This window comes from Thunnus thynnus, chromosome 3 (genome assembly GCF_963924715.1).
Source record: "Thunnus thynnus chromosome 3, fThuThy2.1, whole genome shotgun sequence".
In the NCBI taxonomy this organism is placed as follows: Eukaryota; Metazoa; Chordata; class Actinopteri; order Scombriformes; family Scombridae; genus Thunnus; species Thunnus thynnus.
In genome coordinates, this window is record NC_089519.1 from 2,077,704 (window position 1) to 2,085,775 (window position 8,072).

Sequence of the window (8,072 nt, forward strand, 5' to 3'; positions counted from 1 at the left end):
AAAAGGCAGACACATCTCCAGACAAATTACATTAAAAGAATCCCAACAGCCTATATCTTTTGCTTCAGAAGTCAAAATATATTCCACTAGATTCATAGGATCATCAAATACATTTTTACAAAATCTATTTTTTGCCTTACTCCATAATACAAAGCCCCACTCCACATGCACCATCTTAACATTTAATCTTGTGGAATTAAACAAACAAACATGATCTGAGGGGTAGCCAAACATTTCATGACAGAACTGAGCCCAGAAGCAGATCGTGATTTTAAAGCCTCATTCCCCGGACGCTGCATTCTAGAAGAAGACATTTATAGTTTGCTGTGTGATGCGGAGTGACTGATGATTCGGGGGTGTCAGTATTTTGGTATTGATTATGAATACACAATCCTCCTCCACAGTCTGGACTTTATGCATGTGAGTAATCAAAATGCAGACAGCGAGCTACTGCTGCTTCGCTCAAAGTGACATTTCCAAAGGCATGACTTGACATATGCAAAAGGACCGTCATGATGATAATTCTGACAGAGGAAGGAGCCAAATCAAACCTTCTCCTAACTGCACATAAAAGACAAATGTTGCGCAGCGACTCTCCCGGTCCCGCTACTTCAAGGCAAAATTTGCAAGTAGAAGCTGTGTGGTTGAGCTGAAACATTCATTGTGAGTTTTTCCTTACTCTGATTAGCAAAGTGATTGAAGTGCCTATCCATTGAATAATAGTGCATAGAGTAGTAAAACCCTGCTGAGTTGCTCATTGCTCATCTCCAAGGTCTGCAGCATTGCAATGAGAGATAAGAGAGACTGCAAGTAGCTGAAGGCATGGTAGTCCAGAAGAGGAGGGATCCTTTTTGTTAACTTTCATTAAGACTAAAGAGTAAATTACCCTGAACAAAGATGGCTCAACACATAAAAGCCATTAGGAAGAGTACACACACTCACACACACACACACTCCCATACACAAAAGCACACATGCATGCACGTAGAAACATGGATGCAGTTACTGTTACACATGTTGTTCATAATGGCACACAGATACAGAAATTACTGTTAGACCATTTCCTGCACACAAATGCATTGCAGACCTTGGCAACAAGATGTCTCTAATCCTCCATATACTGCTGTGCCTCTCTGCTGTACATAATATATTATGGGGGAGGCACAATAGCAAGAAGAAACAGGCTGGTAAAGGGGCAATGCTAGGGTGAGGAAGGGTTATGCAGCTGCTGTGTGTGCGTGCGTGGTGGTGGGGGGTATGCACGATTGTGTGTGAGTGCATCTCTACAGTATATGTGTGTATGTGTGTATATTTGCGTGTGTCCATATGTGTGCGCTGTATGGGCGGAGGGAGGCAGAGCAGAGCGTTGCAGTGCAGTAGGACAGCGTTTCTGAGCTGTGGTAATTTCCCCTGAGACAAGCAAGCAGGTAAAGGCCAGCGAGCGAGGCAGAGAGGGATAGAGGAAAAGCTAGGATAGAGGGAGGGAGGGAGAGAAGGAGAGAGGAATGCTAGAATAGAGGGAGGGAGGGAAAGAGGCAGCGAGCCAGTGTGTCAGAGAATAATGAGGAATGATACAGCGGTGGCGGAAAAGAGGCCGGCAGATGCATTAAAAGCATCTCAAGGTTGAATATAGTAGCCTAGCACTCATTGTCAACACATTAACATTAACGTTTCTATTTTCATTTCAAATGCCTTATCACGTTAATGGCTGTTTCTGAACTGAGTCATTGTTTTTGTAATGAATTCATCTATTAATTACAAGTGCGCCTTTTCCTGATGACCTTGCTTTATTTTGTTACAAGCTGCAGACCATAATATTAGCATACATTAAGCCTTGCTTATCTTTCATCCCCAATAGCTAATACGTCAAATTATCACCCGAAAAAAAAAGGCAGCACCCAGAACAGTGGTTTGTATACCAGGGTTTGTGTGTGCACGTGTGTTTGTGGGTGAGCACCCTCACTTATTAGCCCCTTCCCCCTCCCTACTTGCAAACTCATTACCAGGGTATAAGACCTGCGTGGATTTTATGGTGTTTTGGGAACTGACTGGTTAATCAGATTTATTGCACACTTAAGCTTAATTGATTGCCTTTATGGATTCAAATGAATAATTAAGTGCTAACAAGCCTAGTTTCTGTTTCATCATTTCAGAATGATGATAATGACCCACAGAGAGGGAAGGTAGCAGAACTGTCAATCAAAAAACGTTAACATCACAGGATCTGCTTTTCTGCCTTATTCAAAACTGATTATAATAATAACGTCTAAATTGTTTCACCTGCCGATCACTCAAAACACCGAAGCATCCCCCATCTCTTTAAACTAATACTCGTAAAACTTAAAGCCAGAGATGTATTTTTCTGTCTGCGGCTTTATAGGAGAGGTCCGCCGCTTTGATATTTGATGTTTCTATTAGAAAGTAAATAATATAACCTGTTTCTATACCAGCAGTGAAAGGACAGACAGTGTATTAAGATCAAGGCGGTCCAAACAGAGACAACATATCCTGACCTTCAGATGATCTTCACCAGATCAATACTATCATCAGTGCAGACGAGCAGTCACAGATTAACTCAGCCCCCCATAACCACCCCCAACTCAAACACGCTCTCACTTTCTCTCTCTCTGTCTGTCTCTCTCTCTCACACACACACACACACACACCAACACACACACCAAGACACACACCATATCCAGTGAGGGCCCTGGGTGTATTGATTCGTTTGTATTGACTGACACACAGAACCACCGCATGTACACACTTGCTTGTTGACTTCATTTTTCACTGGCTGACTGGCATTGCATACTGTCGATGGGTAGGGAAGTGAAGCCCTACTGTGTATCCCCCAACTGTAGAAACTGTAGCAGGCTGAACGTTAACCTTGAGTTTTCAAACCATGTTTAACATAGATATCCAACATCATAACAGTATATAAATAACAGAAAATCACAAAGAACATGATATGTCTCCTTTGATGAAAAAAGTTTTGAAACGACTGGATTACTTTTATTCTTACGTCTGACTGTAGGTCACAAATGTTGCACAAATAACGATTACTTCTGTATTTACATGTATGTTTGACATTAGAGAAAAGGGCATGATAAAGGCCACATGAGTGAGCCAATATCTGAGGTCTGGCACCGCATGTCATTTTTCACATACCTCTGCACATTCATTACATACACACATACTGTAATTTTAAACAAAGTATCCACATCTGCCTCCCAGCCAGCCATTCCCACAAAATATGCGCCACCGCAGAGAGAGCAAAACAAGCAAATCGATATCTAGATGTCTGCGAGTGGCCAGAAGGCAACTGACTCAATCTCACATCCAATGTAAATGTTGGTGGCATATCCACAGGCAAGGACTGATATTTAGAAGTCCATTAACACAGGGTGGAGATGGGTTAATTCACTGTTTGTAGCAGGGGATCCAGAGATGGTTTAGGGCATACGGAGAGGAGGAAGGCGAGAGAGAAAGACGGAAAGAAAGAGAAAAAAGAGAAGAGGATGGTATGCAAAAAAAAAGCAAGATAGACAACAGAAAGAGAAAAACAGCAAATATAGAAAAAGGAGAGGAATGCAAATAAATGTAGGGGGAGGGAGGGAGATGTGTATGTGAGGAGGGTTGGAGGGGTGCTGGTGATGGTGTGTGTGTGTGTGTGTGTGTGTGTGTGTGTGCGTAGGGGTGGTTGTTGTTCTGAGCATTGCTGCCTGCTATCATCCGCCTCAGCCTGGGCATCAGTTTGATTAATGCTGCTTTCCTCCAACTGACCTCCAAGGTCACTGGAATAGTGGGTACTCAGCCTCTCCCATTCGCTGCAGCACCAGAGGGGGGTAACGGCCATATAATATGCTCCCCCCAGAGGCTCTTTCTCTCTGTTTTTCCTGTTTCCCCTTTTCTCTCTCTATCTCTCATTTAAACTCTTTCTCTCATCCTCCCTAGCTGTCTGTCTCTCTCCTTCATCTGCCCTTCCCCTCGCTCTTCCTGTGTTCTATATATCTCTCATCCTCATCCATCTCTTTCTCTCTTTGCCACCATTTCTCTTTCCTCGCTATCCCTGTCTATCTGACTCCTTTGCTTCTTCTCCACCGCCGCTCTCTAATCTGAAATGCAATCAAAAGCAACTATAATGCAATGTGTTTGAAGACGCTGGAGAGAGGCAGGGGGAACGGGCCTGCGAGGGGCTATTAGAGCACCCAGTGAGGTTTAGATCAACACTTACACATTACACACACACACACACACACACACACAACCAGCACCACTCTTCCTCCCCTCCCTCTGTTCACAGACCGACAGCCAAGGTGAAGGCACATGAATAGAGTTGTCCTACACCAATAGACACTTGGCAATGACACACTTCCTCTGGCTGAGAGGCCCATAGCAAATGCTACTCATTGTGCCAGCCGGTCTTTCCTGGCATGAACCTGGCAAGAGAGGAGTTACAGAGACAGAGAGAGAGAGAGAGAGAGGGAGAGAGAGAGAGAGACAGAGAGAGAGAGGACAGAGGGAGAAGTAATAGTTTTGAGTGTGCCAACCTGGTTAACTGTGACAACTTTTAGAGTTTCCTTTCCTGACAGCAAACCTTTTTCAAAACAGGTTTATTTTTCAGTGCTGTATTATCATGCTGGCTGAACTACCTGATCATTTGTGTTGACATGGCCACCTCCTGTACATCGCTAACAATTGTCTGCAGCGAGGAGGAACAAGTTTGGGGAACAGTAATTGATGGCAGATGAAGCCATGTACCAACAGAGACACTAAGCATGTATTATATATATATATATATATATATATATATATATATATATATATATATATATATATATATATATATATATATATATAAAACCATCCGTGAATGCAGGCACACAAATTTCATCTCAGCATTACCTGTAGAAACGTGACCACACTGACGCAGCCCGTTGCTATTTTTATCACAGTGCTATTATTTGTCTGAATGCCTGCTTAGTTCTATGAAAAGTAACTCAGGTCGGTTTATGTGTATGTTTGCACTGCATGGCAGCTGCATATTGTTGCTGTCCTGTAAAAACCCTGTATTAGAGATATTCACGAGTCCACGACACCCAAACTGGGACCCATGTCGGACCAGTTCCAAATTATACTCAGTCTAATTGGATTGGATGGGCTTTTGTTTTACTGTCACAGGTGTCTGTGTGTCAATATGTGAAATACTCAAAGGGGATCTGAATGTATTTGAGCATCATGAGTACTGTGAGACTAATCATGTGGTCACTGTGGGACAAAATACATGAGGAAATTAGTAACTTTTAAGATTTATGCAGTTAAATGACCATTTTTTTATTCACAAATATTAAATCTACTTTTATTCTGGTCTAGTCGGATTGGGTCTGACTGTGGCGGGTCCATTTTGCATCAAGTCTCTCCTGAAGATTAATGAATGCACATCAGATTCAGGTAAATTTTCCATAGATCTTTTCTGGATAGGGTCCAAGATTTTGGACCCAAGAGGACCTCTATGATCTATCGAACAGCTTATCTGAAAAATTAAAAATCACCAAATTTGGAGATACATGGTTTTCACTGGACACTGATGATGCACATTTATGTTCCAAACTTTTGTCATCGGTCATTTCTGTAAGGCAGGCCTAACCAAGATGGCGTCTACAAGCGTGTGCAAAGAAGCCAGTAGTATAATCGCAGCCTGGAGAGTTAGCCCTGCTGTGCACCGTCAATTTGTCTCACACTCTGTACCTCCATCCCCCCACCTTCTTTCCTTTTTTCTCTGTCTCTCCCTGTTCCCTTTTTCCAGTCAGTGCCTGAGCGTGAGGGACACACACACACACACACACACTCCCAAGCATCATGAATCTTTCATGCGAGTGGGCTGTATAATCCCTGAGGCGTGCTCTCTGAGACCCACACACACCCGCCTCCATCACCTTGCACCAGGAGAAAGGGAATGAGAGAAAGAGAGGGAGAGACAGGGAGAAGAGAGAGAGAGAGGGCGAGTGACAGAAAGAGACAGAAAGATAGATGGAGAGAAGGAGACATTGAAAGGGAAGGAGGGGGTAGCAGTGGAGAAAGAAATGGAGAGAAGGAGGGAGGGCAGGGGTAGGAGCAGCAAAAGACAAATTGAAGGTGTGAGGTAGGATCTGGTTGGAATTACTTTCCTTCTTTTGACCATTGAGGGAGGGATGAAAGAGGAGGAGGAAGAGATAAAAATGTAGAGGTTTGTTCTTTTTCTTCGTGGCTGTTGAAGGCTGCAGTGGAAAGTCAATTGGCTTCTCATTACTAGTCCTCATCTGATGGAGGCACCACTAACCCCCCCTGCAACAGCCCACTTAGTGATGGGGGGAAAATCTCAAAGGCAAATCTACAGTATGTCCTTTATACTGCCTTCATTACACATGCATACACATTATTTATACACCCATCCATAGTTAGAGCCATAAATATACATACATCCATAAAAAATACATTCAGGTTTTCAAACTTTTCAGATAGCCTTCAGTTTCTTTGGGCAGTGTATTTGACAGAATTGTACTATTCCATTGATTTTAGATGACAATATGAATATATGCAAATATATATATATATAACACACCCGTGTTAAATCTTCAATTAAAAAAATAAGTCAAACTTTGGGCTCAGGGGAAGTTGGTGAACCAATAAAGAGAGCATATGAAAAAGAACAACCAAGACAAATTTTCCAAATTTGCTTAAAAATTGTAGAAAAGTTTTGATGGAATGTAGCTAAAGACTTTAAATGACGTCGTTATCAAGCACTTTTCAAAGTTGGTCCATTGTCAGTAAATGAGTGACTGGGAGCTCACAGAAATTTTGGTTGAGGTAGTACACTTAAATGAGTTTTATTTGAATACAGGGCTTAGTGCTGTGAATCAGTGAAAGTGCCAATGAAAATTGCCATGGGTGATATCATTGTGTTCATGAGTTGTTCCGTTATAAACTCCCATCCTTTTTGGTTTTTACCCATTTTCCATTTTCACCATATGATTTAATAAAAAAGGAATTGATCATTAAAATAGACTTTAACCTGGATTTAGCTGTTGTGCTTCCTCTTGGCTGACTACTGCCAAGTTACAGACAATGATTTCCTTTTGCGATGAGTACAGCTCAGTGAGAGAGAGGGAGGAGAAAAACACAGGAAACCATAGATGAGATCAAAATAGACTGTTAGATACATAACACTGACATATTTTCACCTTATAAAGTTATTATAGCTATATCATGTTAGCAAACAATGTCCTACGTATACAGAATCATACCGGAGGAGACGCGTTTCTGGTCATTTAAAGTAAATTAAAGTAATAAGCTCTGTTCTCTTGAGAAATAATTAAACCAGGTTTATGAGAATGAGACTCAACCATACAGTAAATGTGCAGGGCATCAAATCAAAACAATGAGCAAAAAGAGGCTCAATGGTAAAATAAAAATATCTGATTTATGCAGCTTTAATATTAACAAAGAAATCCCCTGATTTCTCCCTTCATGTCTTTATTATACTCCTAACAACAGTGTTCATATAATGTCCACTTCAGCACAGGGTGGATGATGGGCAGTTACAGTATTGTTTCCTTTGCATTTTCTCGTAGGATTATCAAGGTGTATTCATGAGGAGATATCTTTTAACCGGTTGCGTGTCATCCCTTTTTTTTTATCTTCCCCCCTTGGACATGCTCAGATAAATACCACATAATGGTTCCTCCAATAGACTCCCAGCGCAGTTGATTAGCTTCATACTGGCTTTCTTTGGTGTGTGTCAACTCAAATACAGGTTGTCCAGGTTAGTTGCTAATGGAGTGACAATGGAGGACTAACAGGGGACTGGACAGCACAGTTGTGGCTGCTTCTTTAATTACCTGAGACCAGTCAACACAGCAGCGGAGGGAACCTTCTCACCGTCCAGATGAGCTTATTATGCCCCCCCGCCCCCACAATCACACCCCAGGTCTCTGATTTACTATGACACTAATTAACAAGGCTGTCTGGGAGGGAAAAAGTGCAAGTGTGTGCGCGTGTGCAGACACATGTTTGAAAGTATGACTGTGTCTGTTCAT